Genomic DNA, 13,613 nt, shown 5'->3' with positions numbered 1-13,613 from the left:
GGCTCTAAATACTGTGGTTTTTGAAACACCCGTTGCTTGTGAGAGGCAGCGGATAGATTTCCGAGGAGACTGTTCTAACCTTTGTCCTATCTCATCGAGTTTTTTCTCAGTAAGTACACGTGGGTTTTTCTTTCCACTTTTATTCAGAACTGATCCTGTTGCTCTAAACTTTTTTACGAGGTTTAATATAGTGGTCCTATGTGGAACGGAAACACCAGGAAATTTTGTTGCATAACGTCGTCGCACTTCTCCACAATTCCTCTTTCCGAAGTAACAATCGACAAGATAAATCCTTTGTTGTAATGTAAACTTTTGTGGTGCCACATTAATCCACAATCTTCAACACACGGACACGACACAACACAACTTCCGAGGGAGGATTATACTGGCGTCAGTCTGCAACGTCAACAGAAAGGAAAAGAGAGCGAAGGCAGGGAGAGGAAAAAAAAAACAGACTGTAGCGTGCGACTGTCGCGGATCCCCGTTCACCGAGAAAGACAATCGCTGACGCCGGGCCATTTGCCGCCGAGTCTCGTAGCGAATGTCAGGGAATGCTCTAGAACGACGTAAAGTTTTAAAAAATTAATGCAGTTGTTGAAATTAATTCAGCTACTGTATGGCACTGGTTTGATATTTGATTGTGGCAGTATTTCGTTTGCAGTAGGGTAGGTTGAATATAAAAAAAGTGTTGACAACAGTGGCGGCGATTGGGTCCCAAATCTGGGGGGGCAAGGTGCCAAAACTTGGGGGGCAACAGTTTACTTTCCATTGGTAGATAAGGTATAGCATAGTGAGGGGGCAAAACTGGCAAATAGTGGGGGCAGCTGACCGCACACGCCCCCCCTAATCACCGCCACTGGTTGACAATGATATCAAATAACTTCATATTGATGCTCCCCTAGTATACTAACTATACCAACCTAGAAGCAATGCTTTCAAGTGTTAGCTTCATAGCCCAGCCTCAGATTGAATGTGATTTAGCTGTGGAATGGAATTTACAGTACATACAAGGTATGCACGGGCAGTATATCAAAATGCGGCACAAAAATATCGTTAACATCAGCGAAAATAGCCGATACGGATCACGAATGGGTGAGGAGGAACTACGTGGATTTGTGTGGGACAAAAGAAAGGTCAGGATTGTCATGGTTCAGACTGGGGGGATGGACACAAGTTAAACTAAAACGGAAGGACGGGAGCGTAGAATGTCCGCTATGTAGTGAAGACGAGACGAAATTTCACATTCTCCTCCAGTGCAAAGAAACAGGGGAGCTACGACAAAGATATATCAGGGAAGTAAATGATGTTGTTGTTGTTAAGTCCACTTTATGCACAGTAAGGCTAATCGGGACAGGACCTACAGTTTAAAGTGGGATCCGAACCACTTGTGCCTCTACCGGGTATCGAACCCGGGAACCCTTGATTACAAGGCAAGAACGCTACCACTGCGCCATCTGGGAGGCCAGGGGGAAGTAAATGAAGCTAACATTGAGAATATAATGTAGGAGGGAGAGACCGAGAGGGGGGAAGGCGCAAATAAGGAATGTGGGAAGTTTCCTACACTATGCCTGGGTAAAGAGAGCAAAGAAGCTCAGTGGGGTTAGCAAACATGTGTGAAAAGGGGGGGGGGTACTAAATAAATAAATGTGAGGAAATTTAGGAGTCACCTCAGGTAACAGTGCAAGTGTAGTGAAAGAGTTGAAATGAAATACTGTTTGTGAACTCCCAAGCAGTGTCAATGTGGAAATAGACAGAAGAGGAAGGGTGTAGGAAAAGTGCACTAAAATATTTTCATCCTTCTATGATATGCACAGCTGTAAAGGATCATACTTGAAATAAATTCTATTCTATTTCTATTCTAAAACACTTCACTTCTGCAAGGATAGGTTGCCAAAGGTTTGCTGCCCTTCCTTTTGTTATTTAGCGCCACTTTTCTGCCACCTTTGGCTAATCGCGACAATGAGGATAAGTGATGATATGATGAAGGGACACTCACAAAGAACACCCATGTCCGGGACGAGATTCGAACCCTTAACCTGTAGGGTCGTAGCTATCAAAACTCTTTCGGAAACAACAAAGAGATACACCCATAACATTTTTTTCAACATCGACTAAATTACCTGTATACTTGGGCAGGAAACTGTTTATGATTAACGACGTCAGCCTTCAATGAGATATTTAAAAACCCATAAGCCTGTTAATGGGGGAGCATGTAGTTTCCCGTGGGATTTTTGTGGTACAATAATGGGAGTTAGTTTTTCTGAAAGGTATTGGCACAAGGAAAACGAATATGGATGTTGCTAGTCCCAAAAATTGTGCAGGAGGTGGGGGTGGGGATTCAAAATGGCCGACAACTCCTTTCACCGAAACAGCAATATCTTCATCATTTATACGACTACAACAAATTTTCAAAGCTTTAAATACTTCTTGATGCAGTTTATACAATTATGATTATTAGGAATAATGTGAATTGTGTAAAAACTAGCGTAACGCTACATATTTATTTTAAAAAAAGCTTTAACAAGCTCATGTTATGCATAATTAAATACAAAAAACTTTCTTTTGCAGATGGATCTCAGTGAACCAGAAACGAGGCTAAAAATGGATATCAACTATGCACTGTGTATAATATGTCAACAGAAATTAACAGAAGGACTAATCACAAACCCCACCACACATGAAAAGGTTTTACAAAGTGTGCAAGAGAAACCTGATGGTAAGAGACCTGTAGGAAGGCCAAGACGAAGATGGAGGGACAACGTTGAGATGGACCTAAGGGAAATCGGTAGGGATGGAAAAGAGTATATAGAACTTGCTCAAGATAGGGAAAGATGGAAGGCCTGTGTTGCTGCAGCCATGAACCTTCGGGTTTAAGAAGGCTAGGGAGTTAGTTTAGTTAGTTAGCAAGAGAATGCTGAATACGAAAACGTGAAGTATGTATCATCTAATATTCGTCTACGTGGAATGACTGCTGCCATGCTGGCAGACAACAAAGCATCATGGCACCGAAGTTGTTATCAAGATGTCACTCACAAGGGAAAATTGGAGCGTATGAAAAAGCGCTATGGAAGCCAAAATCAGCAACCGCCAACTGTGACGGAAAGCAGCACACCAAGTCTAACACGTTCGTATTGCATTCCATTCAACAAAGATGAATGTTTCTTCTGTAATGGTGGTCAGACACGTGCACATTCCCTCAGGAAGCTGTCGCTTGATCATGCTCAAAAAAGCCTGAGTGATGCTATTGCTAAAAGTGGAAATGAAGCCCTCCAGATAAAGCTCAACAGCAATCAACCCTGAAGATGGTGACGCTATCGACATTAGATACCATTTGCCGTGGTGGGCAAATAATGTGACGCATGTACTACGATGTCCTGATACCAGTGCACCCAATATCTCTACAGCCCCCTGAAGCTGCATCAGAGATTGAATTCATCTGTATGATTCAAGAGTGTTTAAAGACTGGTTCCTTGAGTATGGCTGATGTGCAAACCACTTATGAAAACATTCGTGTTATGAATAATGTCACTTATACCTCTATATCAAGGAAAGAAATTAAGAATTTGCTGCAGAAAAATGTTACAGATATTGAATTTCACCGTCCATCACAAAGAAATCAACCTGAAGTTGTTAGTATGAAGCATGCACGAGATATTGCTATGACATCACAGAATGATGAGGATTTGGGCTTGACTATGAGGAGTTTGTATGATGCTGCTAGTTATCTTCGTAAGTCTATAATGAACACTAAGATGTGGGAATTCACAGGATCATTAGAAGCAACAGAAGAACATGTGCCACGAGAAGTGTATTCTTTTTTCAGATGGCTTATTTGTGGTATTGTTGAACATATGTCCTCAGAACGCCAGCAATCAAGTGTTAACAAGGCTGCCATGAGCATATCACAAACTGCAATATCCATGACATATAATGAGAGACAAGTGAAATGTACAACAACTACAAATATTCAGTCTACACGTGTAATGCCTCAGCAAGTAGCTGTGGGATTATCAGTTCACCAATCTGTAAGGAACAACACGGAGAGAAAGGATTAGTTCCAGATACAAAATATATTTGGTTCCACAAAATTTCTTACGGTCAAACAAGGTTTTGTTTCACCTACAGAGTGACTGTTCACATAAACCATTTGGTTGAGTTCTCTTAACAAACATATGAGTTTGACGTTAGTTTTGTCCATTGAAACATTGTCCATTACATCGAAAGAAATATTTTGTTCCGTGAACAAAAACAACGTGATACTCGTACTGGCAAGTGTGACAAGAGCAAACATGGCGGATCTGCGAACCCGTACGCTTCGAGTACCTTAAAGTCGTGGAGATTTGAAACACTAATACGTACATTTGCTGGTAAGTGTAACATTATTGATGTTAAATATGTTAAGTAGGAAATGTAAATCATAGAAATATATAAATACAGGCGTAGAAGTTCAATGCAAAATTTTGAGGTGGTTTTGTCTCGTATCTTAATTTGTAATTCTTATGCACGTAGAAAATATGTAATATCTGATCATGCTGAATATAAAATAGCTACAATACATTACAAGTTGTGCAAGCGTGTTTTACGTTAACACAGACACAATAGCTCAGTCAATATAGCATCTTGACTACCATACGTTCGACCTGTGTTCGATCCTCGGGTTAGATGATCTGGGCCAGGCATTTTCACAACAGTTAATATAATTTTTATACAATTTACCTTTTGATTGTAAGCTAATTACTGGCGTAGCAGTGCAACGTGTACCGTGTTGGTTTCTATCGTATATTGCACCTTTTTACATTATGGGGTCCGTTGTCTCACTGTACTCCGTCGAGAATTACTTTGTGTTTTCTTTTAAACGACAGATTTCGACCATTTATGTAATATAAAATTGGTTCAAACATGCGGAAAACACATGTAGCTGAGACATTTAATCCCAAAATATGGTCAGTGTAAGTAACAACTTGCCATGGCGAAGTTGTTTCGCCAGTTTTTATGAGTAAGAACCGGTTGTGTGCTCACTCAAATAGCTAAAAAAAACATCGAAAATTGCTATCCGCCCCATACCTAACCCTCCTAATGTAACAATGTCATATTATAACTGCTGTTGTGATATGTCGTGTTGGGTGCTACATTCACTTGCATGAAACTTTCACTGTTCTGCTTCATGTTAAATTAACAGGTGTACTTTTCTTCACAATAACTCATTTCTGCAGGCTAAAAGCAAGGGAACATGCAAAGAATATTTCATTTTCTTGAGAGGGTTCAGAGGGTTAAACACATTGTTATGTTAAAAAGGTCAAACAGCGTGAAATGAAGTTTTGAAATTTTTATTGCATTTTTATTCTTTTACTGATCAATTTTCCACAAAATAAGTATTTTAATCTTGTGCGCATGAAAATGGTGCATCGTGATAGTATGCCATTATGTTCCCTGTGCCTACTCGGATATTTCCAAGTTTTTGCAACAAAAATGGTTGATGTTCTACCTCCTTCCGTCCGTGATCTTAGCACCGAATTAAAATTAGAAGTAAGCAACATGAACACAGCTGAAGCAACGATAATACCTGGTAGCGCAGGGTTGCCAGGAGTGTAAAGAAAGGCATCAAATGCAAGAGAGGCACAAAATTATGTGAATAGCAGTTTCTGAATTTCTTCCATTTTGGGGGGGGCAATAGATGAAAGTCACTGGTATTACGAAAATGTATACACGTTCGGATACAAATGCAATTGTAAGGGGTAAATTGTAAAAAAATATTTAAAAAACACTTTGGCCCGAAAGTGTTATTTCCTTTGGTCTTCACGACAAAAGATTTATTTCTTAATCATAATGATGATTAGGTTAGGAACTTGGATACAGGTTCAGTTTTTGTTCATAAGTAATGTAGTTACTTATGGTTTGCATGAACAATCACACTTGTTTGCTCTGGTTGTTAGGTTCAGTGTGACTTTTACAAATATATATATATAATCTGTGAAAAATCCCTATGATTAGTATGTTAAGCAGTTAAATTGTGAAAGTAGCTAGTCAAGTTTGACAATTTGTTGTACCCCCCCCCCACACACACACACATACACATATACTACATAAAGGTGATGTCAGAAGTTTTAAACTTATGGAGTTATGGTAGTTAGAATGTATTCCGAAATGGTATGTTTCTTGTACAATGGAGCTGCATAATTTGTGCTTGAAATGTGTGAATGAAATCATAATAAAATCATACATTTATACATGAATAAAATGTAATTTGGGGAGAGGGGGAAGGCTAAGCCTAATCACTTAACCTACTCCTGTGTATTCTCGGTTAGCCTGCTTAAAAACTTTCATTCATTCTAGCATATATTTAGCTTTATTTAATTTGCTGAGAAATACTCAAGAATTAATATGACGGGAATCAATGGAATTATGAGCTTAGCCAAAAATAAAATATTTTAAATTTATTTGTATCATTACTGAAGTTCAGAAATGTATTGGGGTGGAATCTGTAAATTAATATTTCCTTGTTTTCTGTATATCTTATAGACAACCAATAAAACAGGTAGTCCTGGCTGGCCAAAGCAATGAACCATGTCCAGAGGTGCTAAAGCATTACCACAATACCTGGAGCATTAGGCAGTGCTACAGCAGAAACTGGGATGTACGTATATTAGTCAGCACTTATCTAATTTATTTGTAAGCAAATAAGTTGAAAGATTTATGAACAATTTAAACTGCTCAATACTTTGTACAAATCAAACATTTATGCTTTTCTGTTGTTGATTTGGTTACTTGTTATTTGGGTGCTACACACATCTATCTTTTCCAGGAGCTTCATTTTCTTATTTTTTGCTGGTGTATACAGTATTTCCATTGCTATTTCCTGACTATATTTTTATGATGTAATAGTTTCATAATGTTATCACATTGGTAAACGGTGGGACAGGGAGCGTTCTGTAGAATTTTTCCAAACTTCTTTTGAGGCCCAGGTAGAACGCTTGCTCAGATGCATCGAATGAGATGGGAACTTTGTGTAAGTGTAACTCTGAGTAGAGGACATTACAAGCAAACTATATGTATGATCAATGTTTCAATCTTTCCATTATTAAACAAATTATACCTCAACAGGCAAAACTTTTTGATGCCCCAGGTAATTACATAAATATTCATGAATAGTTGTACAGTGGACAAAATACCTTAATCGGAAACTACCAGCAGGCCTATATAATATTAAGTCTTTGTGTTTATCGAAAATATGATTTTGTTATTTTTTATTTCAAATTTTACTTGGATAAAATGTTGGGAATGAATTGCCTAAGTACCATATTGGAACCATATTTTCAGATTCAAAGCATGATGTTCATGCATCATTACCAATCATAAAGCACAAGATAAATAAGCACATATTTTTCCTATTCTATTTAACAACCGTATAGAGAGAGACACACACACACAGCGAGAGAGAGAGAGAGAGAGAGAGAGAGAGAGAGAGAGAGAGAGAGTAACTTTAATTTCCCTCTCATGGATGGTATTGCACAAATCGTGTTCACTTTTAGAAAATGTAAAATATTGCATTTTAAGTATTATTCAACCTTCCTTCTTACAACTTTGTAATTGCAAGCATTAACACATTTATTGCAATGTAAGTGTCTCACACAGAATGTGCGTGTGTGTGTGTTGTCTCCAAACTTTATGACAAGAAATATGTTCATTTGCTTGTAATAACTGTAAGTTATAAGAAAGAAGCTACAATGCAAGCAATATGTACTTATGTATGTGGCGGCAATTGGATTCCAAAACCAGGGGGCAACTGGGGGGTCAAAGACAGTATGGATAAGGTTTAGCATAGTGCGGGGGCAAAAGTGATGGAAATGGGGGCCAACTGCCCCCCCCCTAATCGCTGACACTGAGTGTGATATATAAGTATTCCGAAGCAAATTTTCCCCGAATGTGTTTATTCTTTGTTTTAGACAATGAGACATTCAAGGAACAAAATTGAAACAACATGCCAAACAAGCTGCTGACAAACACTGCAACCACCAGGTAGAAACCCAGCTTAAAAACACTCAGGGTGCAAGAGAAAAAAAAATCAATGAAATAATCATGGTTAATTTGCCGAACAACACTCGTACATCCACTGCACATACAAGCGGAAGAGGATAATTTGAAAACGGTTTTGGTTAAATAAATACAAAAAAAGTTGCAAATTCCACATGGACTAACTGGGACTAGCCCTAACTGGGATTCGAACCACTGTCTATACTTTACAGAATGTTATTTTGACAATACATTCTGCAGCAAATATTTCTTTACCTGTAAGTTCAGAATGCTTTTCAACATGTTTGATGGTCATAGAATTTTATAATTCTAATTGATCTGATGAACCAACCAACCAGCTAACTCTGTTATTTATTATATTTTTCTTTCTTTCTTAGCAAATAACACCTTCCGTGAATCCACTGGAGAGCACTATCTGTTTCAAACAGTCGAGGATCTTTTTTTAATTCCTATTTTGATGGATTGCCAGCTGAAAAAGTAACCAGACATGTTTCGATTCAGGAGGATATGGAACATTGAATCAATATTTACGTTAACAACTGTTGTACTTCATCCTTTGAATGTCTTCAGAAATCTAATACAGAAGAACTTTTTATATGTGAACAAAAAGTTTTAATATGTAGTGCATGCGTGGGTATGAACACAAAAAATTCATGATACTTGATTATTCCTAATAAAAATATTATTGTTCCACATCAATATGTTTAATTGCTACATGTGCAAGAAGAATTTTGGTACTCTTAAATTGCTTGTGTGGTATGTTTTTTTTAAGCATTGTGTCACCTATTTAACTGCTTGTGCTCACACGTGTAAAAGAAGTTTCTAAAATGCATGCAAGTTTCGTAGACATTTTGGAACACTAATATGTGCCTTAATTATTTCTCATGCATATATCAATGATGATATAATATTAAAATGTTTTTTTTTTAATTGTAGTTCGACTACTTTTTACAGCAATTTAGTGCAACTGCTGTAACATTAAATCCCCCTGCGTTAATATCTTTTTGTATACTTGTGCACTGGAGTAGTGTAATGGTGGAAGAAAAGTCAACTTTAAATATATTGAGAAACTTCATATCATTAAAGAAGTATTCATACATTTTTACCCTTTCTCTCTATCATTCATTGAATATTACGATTCATGTTAAAAATGCAGAGGTTGCTCACACAGTGAACATCCCGCATAACAAACGTGTGCACACAGGCTAGAACTATTGTACAGTACATACTGTATTTTCTACAACTTATATTTTGGTAAATTCATAGCATTTTCAACATTCTTGCCTTGGTGGTGTGTTCTGTATTTCCTCTACTAGTTTTTTTATGATGTTTCCAGGTCTTGAACCTGGCTTGGGAACAGACTAAAATGATTCCTGTAGTAAACTGGTTTAACACAGTGTGCCACTTAATACATGCTGTCCTGGAATGGATTGCGTTCATTATGCGAGACACCATTGTGTATGTATTGTGTGTGATGTGATAGGTCTGTGAGCTGATGACACTTTGCCATGTGCTTCGCAACTACTTGACTACTGCTGCTCCAAAACACATCATGAAATATCAACAAGCACAAGTTCACGCAAAAATAACCAAAACCACCCACCTTGCTAACATTTAATAACTTCCGACCACATGTTGGCTCTTTCTATTGCAAACAATCTCACCACTCTGCCTGTGTGACAAAGGGTGACCTGAATTTTATCTTTGAACACAACAATAGGGCTGATTTATATATTTTTTTTCATATATCGAATGGTTTAACCCTAGAACACTAGTGTACGTAAAATTTACATGTGGTGTTCCCTCAATTCCCTTCCCTACCTCTCAGATACACGTCCCTCAACCTAGCAGAGCCTCGACCAGTCTGTCAGACATAAAGAATAGAATAGAATACTTTATTAGTCATTAGACAACATGATTGCAATAAGAAGAAGGTAAGTGCTGATCATCTTGATTTTGTGTGTTATGTTGTACAATGTATGTTAATTTTGCGTGGCTCTAGTAAAACGAGAAAAATCTTTCACATAATTTTGACATTCATAAATTCGACTTGGATAGTTAGATTTTGAAAAAAAGTTTAGAAGCATGTACTATTTTCTTGCAGGATTACAATATTGCATTCGTTCCTTATTTACAGTGTTATGAATATTTTTTTTGTTTAATTTTCATTGTTTGAACTTTTCACCTTCATTCTTAATGTACATATTGGCTTGACAATCAAGACATTCTTTTAAAATATTATATGCTTAATAAAACCATTCTTCTTTGTAGCTAATCAGTGGTGATTTATTCATTCTAGTTAACAGTGGTTAGAAGTCCAAAAACTAGAATTAATAAAACCATTTATACTTTTAAAAATGAAAAATAAAACCCCAATATAAGGAATATACAAAAGTTGATTTTCAAAAGGAATCATCACACTGTTTTCATGATGTAGAGGTTGTGTTGAAAATAGATTGCTTCATGTAAGTAAAATTTATGTAGTGCTAGTTACACTGTAATATGGGAACATGCTAGTGTTCTAGGTTACACTGTAATATGGGAACGTGCTAGTGTTGTAGGCTTAATAATACTTTAAGGTATTATTTGTTGTCTATAATGTCAGTGTAAAGAAATGGAATATACCATATAGATTTTGTAGCTATGGTGAATATGCCTTTACGAAACATAATGCAAAAAATATAATGAAATTGCAATCTGTCTTTGCAACATTCACAAGGCAGTGTCTCAAAAATAAAGTTCAATTTTTTTTAGTTAAATACAGAGCATTAAGTGTAGATTTCCTATGTCCATTGTAACCGGTGGTCTTGTTTAACATGTTGGTCCAGTCTGTAGGATGTCCGACTACCGTACAGGACACCTGGTTTTGGTTATCAGGATATGTGATTTTGGGAGGAAATTTTTTGATCTGTCCTAGTACAAGCAGCTATGGCACACATCCACCCTCATATCACTCGGGGTGTAAAGGAAGCTCCAGCATGGTTCTGATCACATCTCCACTTTCGAAGATAAAAAGGAAATATATGGGGGCCATCCATGCCCCCTTTGCACCAGCATGCCGCTGTAATTAACAGGGAATTACTTTACTTCAGGATGGAAATAAATCATTGAAGACTGGTGAAGGAGGGGGAAAACTTAATTCGCACGAATACATATGTGTGTGAGAGAATTATGATATATATATATATATATATATATATATATATATATATATATATATATATATATATATATATATATATGTATGTGTGTGTGTGTGTGTGTGTGTGTGTGTGTTTATATATAGTCATAGTTTATGTTAAAACGCAGAGTGTAAAACCCGGGTGGATGGGGGAATTTCAACCCACCAACAATTTTGTCCTACGAAAATTCAGTTGGTATAGGAAATGGTTTGCTACTTTATAAATACCCGATATGTATAAGTATGTGTGTATTATTATCTACATATGTGTATATACACACAAACATACACATCAGGTATTCATAAACTAACAAACCAGTTCGTTTACCAATTGGATTTTTCCAGGACAAAATTGTTTGTGGGGGGAAATCCCCCCCTGTCCCCAAGATTTCACGCTTTTTAATATTTTTAATAATAATAATTCCAACAAAATAACCTTTACTGCCAACAAGTTGATTTGGTTTATGGTACCAAGCATCTTGTTCAGAGAACTGGACCCAATTAGATACAACAAACAAATGATTTGGTTGGATGAACAAGATTAAGTCAATCAAATAATTTTGTACTCTGAACCTTCACGTTTTGCTCGCGTATAACAAACAAGGGATTTGGTTGCTGTAACTAGGATTTGTTGCAGCCAACCAGACTTTTTTCTCAGTGAAGAAGGTCATTGAATTGAATTGAATTGAAAAGTCTTTTTATTTACTACAGAGCGAGATTCAGCCTTGGGCTGCTCTACCACCTAACTCTGGTGAATAAAAGTTACAATACATACATTTATAATACTTAATAATACTGAAATCAAATAAGATAACATGAATGAAATGACATAAATTAAAAATAATAAAATTATAAGAGAATACAATGACAGATACATTAACACACACACACACACACACACACATACACACGTGTACATACGCAATTTCCAGATCGATACTAAAATAGCATGCACACAAGTTGAAATATTCGTTGTGTCAGATAAGTGTTTGCAAAATACATGGTTTCTGTTGCTTAGCCGTACGAGCTAATGCTTAATTGTTGTCTTTGCAATAAAAATAATACGACTTGTTCTTTGAAGTTTTTGGGTGTTGTAGCAAAGAAACATAATCGGGAAGAGCATTCCAAACCTTTGCAGACCAGAGGGAGAAGGAGCCTTCGAAACTGACAGCAGGTGGCGGGGAATGTCGATTTTTCGCCGACCTCTAGTATTGCATGAATGTATGGAATTTCTAAATGTCAGTTTCTCGTGGAGATAGATAGGTGTTTGGAATTTTAATACCTTATATATTGTAGAACACTGATGAAGGAGGCGTCGCCTAGACATGTTAAGGATTTTGTATGTATTGAGCAAAGGTAGGATGTGCTGATTTCTCCTGATCGAGAGAACGTAACGAATGCAAGAATTGTGTATTTTTTGTATTCTGTTCGATATTTTACGTTGTAAATTCGTGCCGTACACCACATCACAGTAATCGAAAATAGGATATATTAGAGTTTTGATGAGATATAATTTCGTTTCTCTAGTGAAAAAGTCTCTCCTCCTGTAGAGTGATCTCATTATTGTTAGTGCTTTTGTGCATTGCGCTGAGAAATGCCCTGCCCAGGAAAATTTGGGATCAAAAGTAAGGCCTAGATTTTTAACGGTTGGTGCATAAATTATGTTTTGGCAGGGACGTCGTTAGGGGGGGGCACGCGGGGGCACTGGCCCCGGCAAACGTCCACGTGGCCCCGGGAAACTGTTCTGTATTTGCTGGAAATTTTACTTTGATGACAAATATTGCAAAATAATTCTTCAGTAAATTTTGCTTGCAGTTTGAAACACTTCAATTTTCAGTAGCACGAACCCAAGCAAGGCATTTCTTTCTTATTTCTCTGTTTCTTGCTTGTTGAACACAAACAGATGTATGTGGTCCGCCCAGGTCAGGGAAGTCTGAGACCTGTTGAAAATGCACTTTTCCTCCCTGCTGCACATCAGTTCCAGGATCCCCCCAAAACCCGCACTTTCTCTTCATCTGGTCCTGCACTGGCTCCATGGGCGCCGAAAGGACGACACTAACAGGAAGATTTAGCTACGGTTGACTAGAACTTTCTGCGTTAATTATTTTATGGTTCAGAAAAGATATCCCCATGCGTTTCAAATTCCAAGAACAGAATTCTATTGCTTGTCCCTTTTTCGGCACCGGAATGAATGACATAGCGGTTCTTCTCACATGCACTCAACCGTCCTGCTAATGACCTGCCCTGCAAGGAGGGAAAGGCCACTTTCTGCAAATTTGGAGAAACATCGGAGCGGTCTGTTCATCTGTTGATTTGGTGGACAGTTAATATCTGTCAGTTTGAAGTAGGATTTGTTGTCGGAGCGGTGGTAAACGTCTGTAAACGCGAGAAGATAGCATCA

General features: G+C 37.4%; 1 long non-coding RNA gene across 1 annotated transcript; it reads left to right on the top strand.

Moving 5' to 3' along the window:
• The first annotated feature begins 4,289 nt into the window (after positions 1-4,289).
• LOC145991503 (uncharacterized) lies at positions 4,290-8,562 on the top strand. The gene is made up of 3 exons (XR_014442064.1): positions 4,290-4,367; positions 6,520-6,634; positions 8,409-8,562. It is a non-coding gene; the product is annotated as an uncharacterized LOC145991503 (long non-coding RNA).
• The last annotated feature ends 5,051 nt before the right edge of the window (positions 8,563-13,613 follow it).

The sequence above is a fragment of the Lepisma saccharinum genome, chromosome 8 (genome assembly GCF_977018435.1).
Source record: "Lepisma saccharinum chromosome 8, izLepSacc3.1, whole genome shotgun sequence".
Taxonomy (NCBI): Eukaryota; Metazoa; Arthropoda; class Insecta; order Zygentoma; family Lepismatidae; genus Lepisma; species Lepisma saccharinum.
The sequence above is the reverse complement of the archived record's forward strand: the minus strand, read 5'-3'. Positions and strand labels throughout refer to the sequence as shown.